The sequence below is a fragment of the Halichoeres trimaculatus genome, unplaced genomic scaffold (genome assembly GCF_033239565.1).
Source record: "Halichoeres trimaculatus isolate MK-OKI-2021-1 unplaced genomic scaffold, fHalTri1.1 fHalTri1_scaffold_3, whole genome shotgun sequence".
NCBI lineage: Eukaryota > Metazoa > Chordata > Actinopteri > Labriformes > Labridae > Halichoeres > Halichoeres trimaculatus.
The window spans coordinates 12006645-12017457 of NW_027437181.1; the positions used below are offsets into that span (position 1 = coordinate 12006645).

Below are 10813 nucleotides of genomic sequence, written 5' to 3' on the forward strand. Positions count from 1 at the left end.
GATAACACACATTTCAATCCTGCGGTGGTGAAAATCAGAAATAAATCATCAGAGTGTGTGACTTCAATTTCTCTGTGGTCCACACACGGCCAGGAGTATGAAATATGCTGTTGTGTCTCAGCTCTGTGGGTCACTTTTAGCCGACAGGGGATGGATTTCTTTCTGCTACTCCTTTTTTCCTCAGCTCCCCGCTTGCGAGGCTGCTTCACCACTCCTTCAAAATAAAACAACCTCGGCTCACTTGACCCCAAAACAGGGGAGCTGACCTCAGACTGGCTGTGGGGTCAACCCATTTTCAGCCGGCTGCATAAAACTACCCGTTTAAAGCAAAACAATTTTGTTTAATTTGTCTCTTATATTTGAAAATGCTGTTGGTACAAGGTCAGGTAATAAAACCTGAACCTTCAGAGAGGAGGTGAATTAATCCGAGTTCTCAATTGAAGGCTTTCGCTCTGCCGGTATTTTCATTTTCTTGACCGATACAGTTTGAAAATGTCTCAGCTTGTCCTTTCTTCAAACCCCTCCCCACTCAGGACATCCCTTACCCCACACTATGTGTCAGCATGCCCAGGACACCCACTCAGTCACTATCTTGACTTCCACGATCTAAACAATGCTGTCATCATTTGTCAAACTCCTCGATCTGTCTCTTCCCTCTCCATCTGCATGAGGAGCAGAGAGATGCTGGGGTGTGATAGGAGCCTGTCAGAGTCCATGCATTTCCATGCACTTGCGCATACACACACACACACACACACACACATTCTCTGTGAGGGTGATAGAGATGGATGCCCTGTGCGTTTGAGCATCCAGACAGAGTGAGTGCATGTGACAGACAGTCAATCAGACCGTGATGAGAGGTAATCGCACAGTGGACAGATCAATTAGTTATTTTCTCCAGAGACGAGCAGAAGAAAAACACCGCTGTTCTCCAGGTAAATGATTTGCATTTCACTACGCTTCCATCTCTCTCATCCTTCTTGTATCTTTATCTTTGCTGTTTTTTTTTTTTCTCACAGCCACCCCCATTCCTCCCTTCTGTGCGCCTCTCTCTCCACTTTGAATTTGGCTGTTTTGGTTGTTTATCTCTGCTCATTTCTCCTCCTGCATGTCTCATAGGGAGGGAGGTGGAGATCCAGACGATCAGGGCTGACTGATGGTATATGAGCACAGCCTGTGAGCAATGAGAGCTCAGCCCGGCTGGATCATTTATACTGGGCCAGGCTGAGAACAAACATATGTATCTCAAAGCCATCAGAGACACTCCAAGGCTAGTTTGAGCACACACAAACACACGCACACACAAACACAGAGAGGTAAAAACAAGCCCACACTCAGACATGATGTATCAAGCTATGACCTCTTGAAGGGCAAAACTCTCCCTTTCTCTGCTTTACCAGCAGACATGTAGAGGAAAATCCAGAAGCATGTGACCTATAAAAAGCCATCTGCTTCAAAGCTCCATTTCTTGTCCCCCGCTCTTGTTTTCTGCTGCCCGTTCATCCAGAGTCGGCTCACATCAGCAGCTTGAATTGCTGGATTTAGACTTGTTATGCATGTAGGTCATTTCTTCTTTTTGTGTTGTTGTGTTTACTAGCTGTAGCAGCGGACATTCCCTGAGGTTGCAGAAACGTGGTACGGTCTCAGCTCTCACTGGAGATCACTCTGTCCTTCACACCCACTTAAGGCCGGATCCAGTCAGTGCTTGTCAAAGCAATTTTACACAGCAATCTTTATTTACAGAAAAAAAACATCCTGCACACATACAAACACACAAATACACACAGACACTGGAATAGATCCACGTTTTTCAAGAACTCAGAATTTGGCCAGTTCTGTTGGATTTGGCTGCTCATGCCAAAGCTTTTACTTTTTATTCCTTTATTAGTTTTTAAAGGGCATATTGCAGGTTAATTTTTTTTGATTAACACTTAACATACTCTGATAGTGGCAGAAGAACAGGTTGATCACTGATTTTACATGTTATTCAACAAAAAAGGCACAAATTTAGAGGAAGAAGTGGCTGTTTTTGGTATAGCTGTTCAAAACGCTCTTTTTCAACATTGCATCATTTAATGTAACAAGAGGGACTCGCGTTCCTTTATTTCGCTTTGAGCTTATGTGAATAACAGGTTTTCATGATTGAGATCAGGCATTTCAGGTTGTGTTTATTGTGTTTCTTCCAAAGTATTATTTAATTTAACCATTTATTACATTGATTAAAATGTGTTTGGATGGATGATGCAGAAATACTAGCTTAACAGAACATGAAGTCCACTTTTTTGGACTCGGTGAGTTAGATTTTGTGTTCGAATTCATTTTGTGCAGCTGATAATCTTTTTTTGTGCATTGGTCACAAAAAACGCAGACGTCCATGGTGCCTAATTTTTCGCCAGTGGCAGACGTAAACAAGGATTTGTCAGAGATCTAGCCCGAGATTCGACCCAACGGAAATGTAAGCAGAGCGCCATAGCTAAGTCTTGGTTTTCTGACTCTAGATTACTGGATAGACCTCTGATAGACCTCTCTGTCTTTTTCTCTATGGTCTTTATCATGACGGCTCAAAGTGCGTTGCTTTATGATCAGCTCTCACACATACTACTTATTTTTTAAGTCAGTGTATCTGATTTCAAACTTTAAATGTGTTGATGTGAACACAGCGTTAGGCTACATATCTAGCTAACAGCGCTCACTCACTGGGACACCTGCACCATCCTCCTCTTGTTCTCCTCACACCACAACTCCACAGCTCTCATATGGTGTTTATTCCTCCTAATCCTGCTCTGTTTCTGGTCTCCATTCCTAACAGGCTCATAATTATAACCCTGGAGACCATCATATGTATAGGAATACAGATTTTCTTCCTCTTTATTGACAGGATTGGCAGTTGGATCCATATTTTTTAATGTTAAACAGAGCAGTGGCCTCCCTTTTTTGATGTCACGTTCAGATGCCGTTTTGTAACACAGAAGTCCAAAAAACATACTAAAATATCTCCAGGAAACCATGTGTTTTATTAATTTAGGATTTTTTTTTCAAGACATTGTAAGTTATTTTTCTATCAATTTCTTAACCGTTGTCTTTAACCTGCAGTGTGCCCTTTAACCAGTACGACAAAATCTCAGCAGAGTTTTCTGTACTGACTGTTCAGCCTGAAATCATTTCCCAATGTCTTTCTTTAGTTTTCCAGCCAGGTGACTCTCTCTTTGACCTACATCATCCTACCCTGTAAAGGAATTTAGTCAGCTATAAGCTAAAGTCAATAACACAGAGGTCCAAGAAGCCCTGCCAAGGTGCACCATCTGTGTCAGAGCATCAACATGAGGTGTTTTCAACTGAAGCTCTGACTGCTTGTTTTTCAAGAGGTGAAAAAATGTATATGTAATTCAGCTCCCCATGACTTTCTAAAGAAATCCTTCCCTTAAACCAAGTTGACCCCAGAAACAAACTATTCACAGCTCATCTGACAAAGCTAAGCCACTGTTCGTTCAACAAAAATGGCTCCTTTCACACCTTTTTCAAAGTGGCTGTCTCCCCTGCCGAGATGCGAACATGACTGTTTCTAAACAAGTGTTTTTTTGTTCTACATTCACACTGTGAGAATCACACTGTTCAGCTGTGTTAAACTATCTCTTCACGTTACTTTCTGAATGTGTCTCGTGTCATGTGAGCTGTTCATGGTCCTGAACTGACCTGCATGTGCAAAGAAAACAACCAAGACGTCACACTTTGCACATTTTTTATTCAAGTAAACATGGCAGCCAGTGATGTAAGTGTGGGGAATGCTTTTAACTCATTTGCAACATGCAAATCTTTGAGTGGGCTCTAATTCTGCACAGTTTGTAAAGCAGGTGCCTGCGAGGCTGTAGACTTTGTGCACTGGTTATGGAATCAAAACCTGGTCGAGGCAAATTTTGTCATTTTCTTCTATCTCCCACATAGTCATACCTATTCCCACCTGGCCGTTCAGATTGAGGTTTCATGATACAAGATCAGACCAGTATCTGATTTATGACCATATACCAAGGAGGCTATAAAACTAGATTTTGAAAAGATCAGATTACGTGTGACTTGTGCTGCTCAAGCTGTCATTAGAATGAGATCACAGTCACATGTGAGTCATATATCACTTTTGCCTGTGGTGTGAACAACAATGGACAGCTGATCCCGACCTGATGAGCTGGATATCTTATGGTCGTCCATGGGTTGTTGTTTCTGTAAGGTGACAATAACAGTGAATTCCCTGTTGTAAATACTGCATAAATTTAAACACTCTGTGTCTGAGTGGACAAGCTCAGACACAGAGTGGAGTGTTGGCTGGTTTAAAATATGGTGGGACATGTTTTTGAACTCAGTTTTTCAGACCCTTGACACTAAAAGACATTTTGACATCCATTTTATTTCCTAATTCCTGGAGCTGTGTTTTTTTAAAAGTTCTTACAAATTTCCACTTTAGGTAGCAACAAGTATAAAGTTGTTTCTTAATATGTTATAATGCCTCACTTCTGTCCCAGCGACCATTGGTTATCATACAGACAGTGGCAGTAGGGATGGGAATTGATACCGATGTGAATTTCTATTTTGCTAATTGGTCCAATTCTTTCTTGACTCCCTCGATTCCTGTTGTTTTTGTGTGAAAAAGGAGGAAAACACTAATTTTATCACCTTCTCCGCTCCCATTAGACAGGAAAGCCTAACTTCAGGCTGAAACATCACAGGTGATTGCACATCAGAGCAGGCTTATGTGTCAATGTTCCCATTGTCCCATGTTCCCACAGCTCTAAGTTCCCACATTCATTCATTCATTCATTTTTTGAACCACTTATCCTGTTCAGGGTAGCGGGTGGCTGGAGCCTATTCCAGCTGTCATTGGGCGAGAGGTGGGGTACACCCTGGATTGGTTCGCCAGCCAATCACACGGCTGACACAGACAGACAGACAACCTTTCACACAGACACTCACACCTACGGACAATTTAGAGTGTTCACTTAACTTGATGAGCATGTTTTTGGACTGTGGGAAGAAGCTGGAGTACCGGGGGAGAACCCACACATGCACAGGGCAAACATGCAAACTCCACGCAGAAAGGGCCACCGGGGAATCAAACCGGTGACCTTCTTGCTGTGAGGCTGCAGCGCTAAGTTCTTACATGTCTATGATTTTTTTCTTTTTTTCCAAATACTTTGTCTTGTTTGTCTGACTTAAAGTGATACTCTGGGATGGAACAAGTTGGGTCCTATCACAAGGTTTAGGGCAGAAATTACCCCTACAGCAGTGTTTTTGTGCAGCAGAAGCCCAGGGCGAACGCACCAAAGACCCCCTCCCTGCTTGTCTGCCTGTTTCCTCTGCATTCAGACGGGGCCACATTTTACTTGACCAAAAACACAAATAAATGGACTCCCACCCAAAAAATCTGATATTGGTCTGCATTCACGCTTTATTCAGAGAATTTTCAGCGCGTTACTTTCACACAAAAACACCTCTAAATAAGGCTCTAGTTCTCATCGTGTCGTAAAACGGCGCTATCTCCAAGGCAATTGCCGCTTAGTGTATCAGTCCGCACGCGTGGCGTGCCAGATATAAACAAACGCAGGTAGTCTGCCAGGACGAAGAGACATTATGAGAACAAGAGCCTCATTTAGCGGTGTTTTTGTGTGAACGTGAAAATTGAAAATTCTCTAAATAAAGCGTGAATGCAGACTGACATCAGATTTTTTCGGTGGGAGTCCGTTCATTTGTGTTTTAGATAAAGTAAAAATTGGCCCCGTCTGAGTGCAGAGGAAACCGGCAGAGGAGCAGGGAGGGGATGTTTGGTGCAAGCGCTCTGGGCTTCTGCTGCACAAAAACACTGCTGTAGGGGTAATTTCTGCCCTAAACCTTGTGATGGGACCCAACTTGTTCCATCCCGGAGTATCACTTTCAGGAAACTAAATCAAGAAATCAGCATCAATAAGCTCTACACCAGCCAAAACTGTTTTCAATCAATCTGGTGATTTTTGTGACTATGACAGTTTGCGGGCTGTGGTAACATAGGCCCAACTGTTCATGAGGGGAAAAAAAAACAACAACTTAGAAACGTGGGAACATAGGGCTGACCTGTTACCCTCACATCATAAGTCTGAAGCATGCTCAAACCCGACCCAGAATCAGAATCAGAAGATACTTTTTTAAACGAGTGCGGAGCGGGGCGCAGTTCTGGTTGAGTGCTGAGTAGCAATAGGTGGAGCAGAATGGTGGACCTTTGAGCGGGGAGCAACTGAGGCCTACCTTTGGGAGCTAGGGGTGGATAGTTTTGCCCCTTCACTCCACTCAGGTCCTCTGTTTCAGATACAGCTTCATAGTGGCCAATAAACAAAGCAAAGATGGAAGCCTCCATTTACCACAGTCAACATTAACACAGGTTACCCTTGTATTAAAGGGTTTGGATCCAAACAGTCTCTGATAATAAAAGTCTTTTCCATGAAATAAAAGTTTTTTTTTTAGTTATCACAGAAATTCATTAAAAATCATAAAACACAAGTTTATTGCTTGTGGTCTAGCAAAGCAAGTGTGTTTTACAATAACTGTGTGTTGTTCTGTTGTTTTAGGGCAAACTCAACACTATTGACATACAATGTAATACAGTGGTTAAGACCATTTCTGTCATGTGTCTTCTGTCCAGGGAGGCTTCTTTTGTGACTTCTTAGTTGTTGCTATTGCTGTCTGCCTCTTATGATGCCTCACATCATTGTTATACAAGGCAGAACTAAGTGGAGAGCATTGATAAGGAAACCGTTAAGCATTAAGGCAAACTATGTCAATAACTCAACCTAATTGGAAACGGTTCTCATCTGGAACCTGTTCTCAATTCCCATCCCCTAAGTCTTGGTCTATGTGAGTGTTAAACTTTAATGTCAAGGTCTCTGTCATCCTTAATGTGAACTGCACAGTCCAAGAAAGCCAGGTTGCTCTCTCAGTGTCCCATTGCTGCTGTACATCCAAACAACAACACACACAAACAGAGCCATGTGCTTTTCCTCTGTAACAAAAACAATATGTGACATCTCATTTCACACTGAACCTCCACACATCAGTCCTCCGGTGTCAGCTGATGTTGCCCAGACACCCTCAGTCCCCCAGGGCTGGCCCAGCATGCTCCATTCTTGCTTTCAGTCCATCTTCTTCTGTGTGTCGACAGGACCACCTGGTGCTGCTGCTGGTTGCCAGTTTTTGGATTATCCTGCACAACAAAGGGCCAAAGGATTGTTTGGACCACTTCCATTCCTGAGATGCCAGGGAGCGCTCTGCTTCTTGCCCTTCAGAGACGGCGGCCCTCCTCCCCATCGTACACACATGGATGCACGGCCGCTCTGGGACCACACTCCTCCTCACACACATTCAAACTGTTAATTAACGTGTCCTTGTGTTTATGGCTATCCAGTGGCCCATAAGGGAGCGAGTGAGGTCTATAGCTGTGGGTTTACACAAAAACACACACACAGTGGTCATCTACGCTCTTCAAACACACATGGTGAGTAAAACAGATGAATTCCAGTGATAAAACTCACAATAAAACCCAAACAAGGGAAATGTTATGAAGAAAGAAAGCCTCACTTGATGTGGGCTGAATGGGTACTCACAGACGTGTGTGTGTCTTTGTGCAGAAACAGTCCCTCCAGGAAGTGGAAATAATGTGATTCAGAAATTTCAAAATCAACACTTCACAACCTTGAAGTTCTAAAAACAAAATCAATCACTCCAGCAAGTCCTTATCTTTGATATTCAAAATAATGATCCCCTCAGGTATCCCATGTTGTATAGACCTTAGAGAGTGTAATAGACCGAGCCTGTCTGTTGAGCATTCAGAAATGATGATATAAACTTACTTCATTAATAATCTAAAATGCTGTTGCTAATTAATTATTTTTGCATTTAGATTATAAATAACTATGTTCCATTGAACGATTGTATTTTTACTCTAAAATGATGAATTCACATTTATAAATATAACAGTTACAAATCTGTTATCTAGAAGGTGACAGTGATTCATAAGATCATTTATAAAGTGTAAGTACATAACTAACAAACTATTTATCTTTGCATTTACACATCATTTACACAGATAATGACTCAGAGATGTGGCAAGGGTTAATGGCTGTTTTAACAGATGCTCAATACAAACTCTTTTTAATTCATGTTTGAATCAAGGAGTTAGAAAGCAATTACTACAGCCCCAATGTAAACATGTAGGGAAAGAGAGATCACTAAAGCCTAACTGCATTGAGACGGTTCAGTCTACAGAGGATTCTCAGTCGACGTTATCAAATGTTACAGTTTGTAAGCTGGCGTCACATAGCAGCAACACTGCTGCCCTGCAACGGCTAACCTCGCCATTAGGGTCACATAAATATTACAACCATCACCAACACTGTCAAAAGAATCTTAAGGAACAATGTGTTTGTTTTTTACAACATTTGAACAGCTTTTTTTTTTTTTTTTTTAATTACATTTTCTAAGACTGTATTAACATTTTATTTCAACAAGGGCTCAAAGAATTATGGGATATGTTGGGCGATGAATGATGTTCCTGTGGTATCCTCTGAAGCCGGGAAAAGAAGGACAGGAGCTTTAGACACACCACCAGCCCTCTAAGGCTGCAGCCCCTGAATTAAAACACAGCTAACACTAAACACAAAGCTGAGACAGGGTTTGTTTGTGATTGTGTAACATTATAACAAAGACCAGATACCAGAGTTTTATAAGTGAAATAAGTTAAACCGTCCCACATTGGGGTGCCAGACTGAACCGATTTGATTCCAGAAAGTGGAGCTACAACACTGCAGACCGTTGATTGGTCGAATTAAATGTCACTTACTGTGCGACAGCTGCTGTATTTCTCCCTACGCCACACAGTCTTCTCTGAAACAAAGCTCGATTGCGCTTTGTAACAAAGAACCACAGGAAATCACAAAGAAGACCAATTGCTGGATGTCTCCCATTGTTGCTCTTTGTTTACTGTGTCACGTTTTCTTCTTCATTGGATACACTGGTATTGGTACACTGTGTCTTGCTGCTTTGGCGTCATGCTATTACGTAACTGATGCGGCTATTGACATCTGACTTACACGCCACCTGCCACAAGGGGGCACGGTTGGCTACAGAAGCGCAAACAGGGTCAGGCTTATCCGATCCGACCCATACAAAACTGCACAGATCTCAGCTGCTCAACAGTTTCTGGTCAGTTTACTACCTGGACTCTTCTGCTACATAGAAGAGCCATAGTGTTATCAGAATGTGGTTTGGCTCCGTCTTGCTAAATTAACCTATGTCCTCTATGTCTGGATGGATCCATACAATATGTATCTCCAAAACCTCTATGTTTAGCATTCAGTATGCCTTCCCAGTTGTGCAGGAAAATTGAAAACAAGCTTGGCTGTCCTTCTCCTCTTTATAATGGAGGGTTTGTTGTTGATAATTTCCAAAAAAAATACCAAACTAACTGAGTAGGTCCCATAAAAGTTTCATCACCGCTTCAGTTCATCCTAAATGTGCTCATGCTCAGAAAAAAAGCCACCAGGTAAATCCTTTTTGTGAATTGTGTATCTTGTGACCTATATGTGGTTGCAGGGACTAATTAGGTTAGGAATGTGACCCCATGCAGTGATTTCCACCTCAGAGTCATGTCAGTTTTAATGCAGTACTGACTGAGGGCCAAAGATCATGGCCATCCAAGTTTGATTATTTTGTCTTTGTTGCTGGATAATCTGGTACACAGAAAGTGAAGCCTCTTAACAACCAAACTGTAAAACTTTTTTTTTTTCTGTTTGTTTTTTCATCAGGCATTTCATGTGGCAACAATCAAAGAAAAAGCCATCAAAACCCTGAAGGGCCTAATACAGGTGAGCGCTTATGTAAAACAACAAACAGAATAAAGAGTCAGTGATACTCTGTTTCCTCCCAGGGACTATTAGCTATAATAGGCTGTTCCTCCTTTGTCTGCAGAATATCTCATTGCATATGCTGTGACATCTTTGCAGCCTGGGGCAGCACTAGCATATATGGCCTTCAGGCGACCAGACAGGCTCTTACTGTACTCTAAAACAACATTACAGAGGCGGTTCAGACACCCAGATCACACTGCCACCGTCAGAGTCATGACCCAACTGGAATAGACGGAAACCTGTGAAATAGAGCCGGCTTCTCACCGTCTGAACCACGAACCAAATCTGTCACTCAAACAGCTAATGGAGGACACTGAGAGGTAAGGGGAGAGATACAAGGAGAGAGAAAGAAAGGTGTGAGATGGTGAGTAGGAAAAAGAAACACCACTACAAAGAGGAAATGTGAATTTGAGAGAGGATGGTAACACGAAATGAGCTCTGATTCCGACATAAGCCGCGAGAATTTAGAGTGTTTTTGACTTAAGCTGTTTGTGATGGTACTCTGTCATCGAGTTACACTCTGTTGCGTGTTCTTCTGCGTGGAGAAACAGGCGGCTCTTCAAGCTGTAAGAGTGAAAGGCACTTTACTTTCCATCCTCACAAGCACAGCTCTACTGTTTGAGAATTTCACAAAGAGAAATGAGTCTCTCAAAAAGCTATTTGAAATTACTTATATGAGTCAAACTTTTATAAAAAAAAGAGTAGAGCACAGTTTGAGAGGATTAGATTGGAGCGGGTGTTGTTGGTATTGATACTCAGTCCTTCCCCTTTGCAATTTTACTATCAAGAGACAGCAGCTTGTGGCCAGATGTCATGGGAAGACACTGTTTCCCATTTGTTATTCACACACTGAATAGAAACTGCTGGAATTAGAGGTTAATTAAGATGGAGAA

General features: G+C 42.2%; 1 long non-coding RNA gene across 1 annotated transcript in view; it reads left to right on the forward strand.

The window, feature by feature from the left end:
• The window catches only part of LOC141787878 (uncharacterized), a 131025-nt gene extending 120791 nt beyond the window's left edge, over nt 1-10234 (forward strand). Inside the window, exons 2-4 of the long non-coding RNA XR_012598096.1 lie at nt 7178-7510; nt 9819-9878; nt 9982-10234. This is a non-coding gene — a long non-coding RNA (uncharacterized LOC141787878). The remainder of the gene's footprint in view (nt 1-7177; nt 7511-9818; nt 9879-9981) is intronic.
• The last annotated feature ends 579 nt before the right edge of the window (nt 10235-10813 follow it).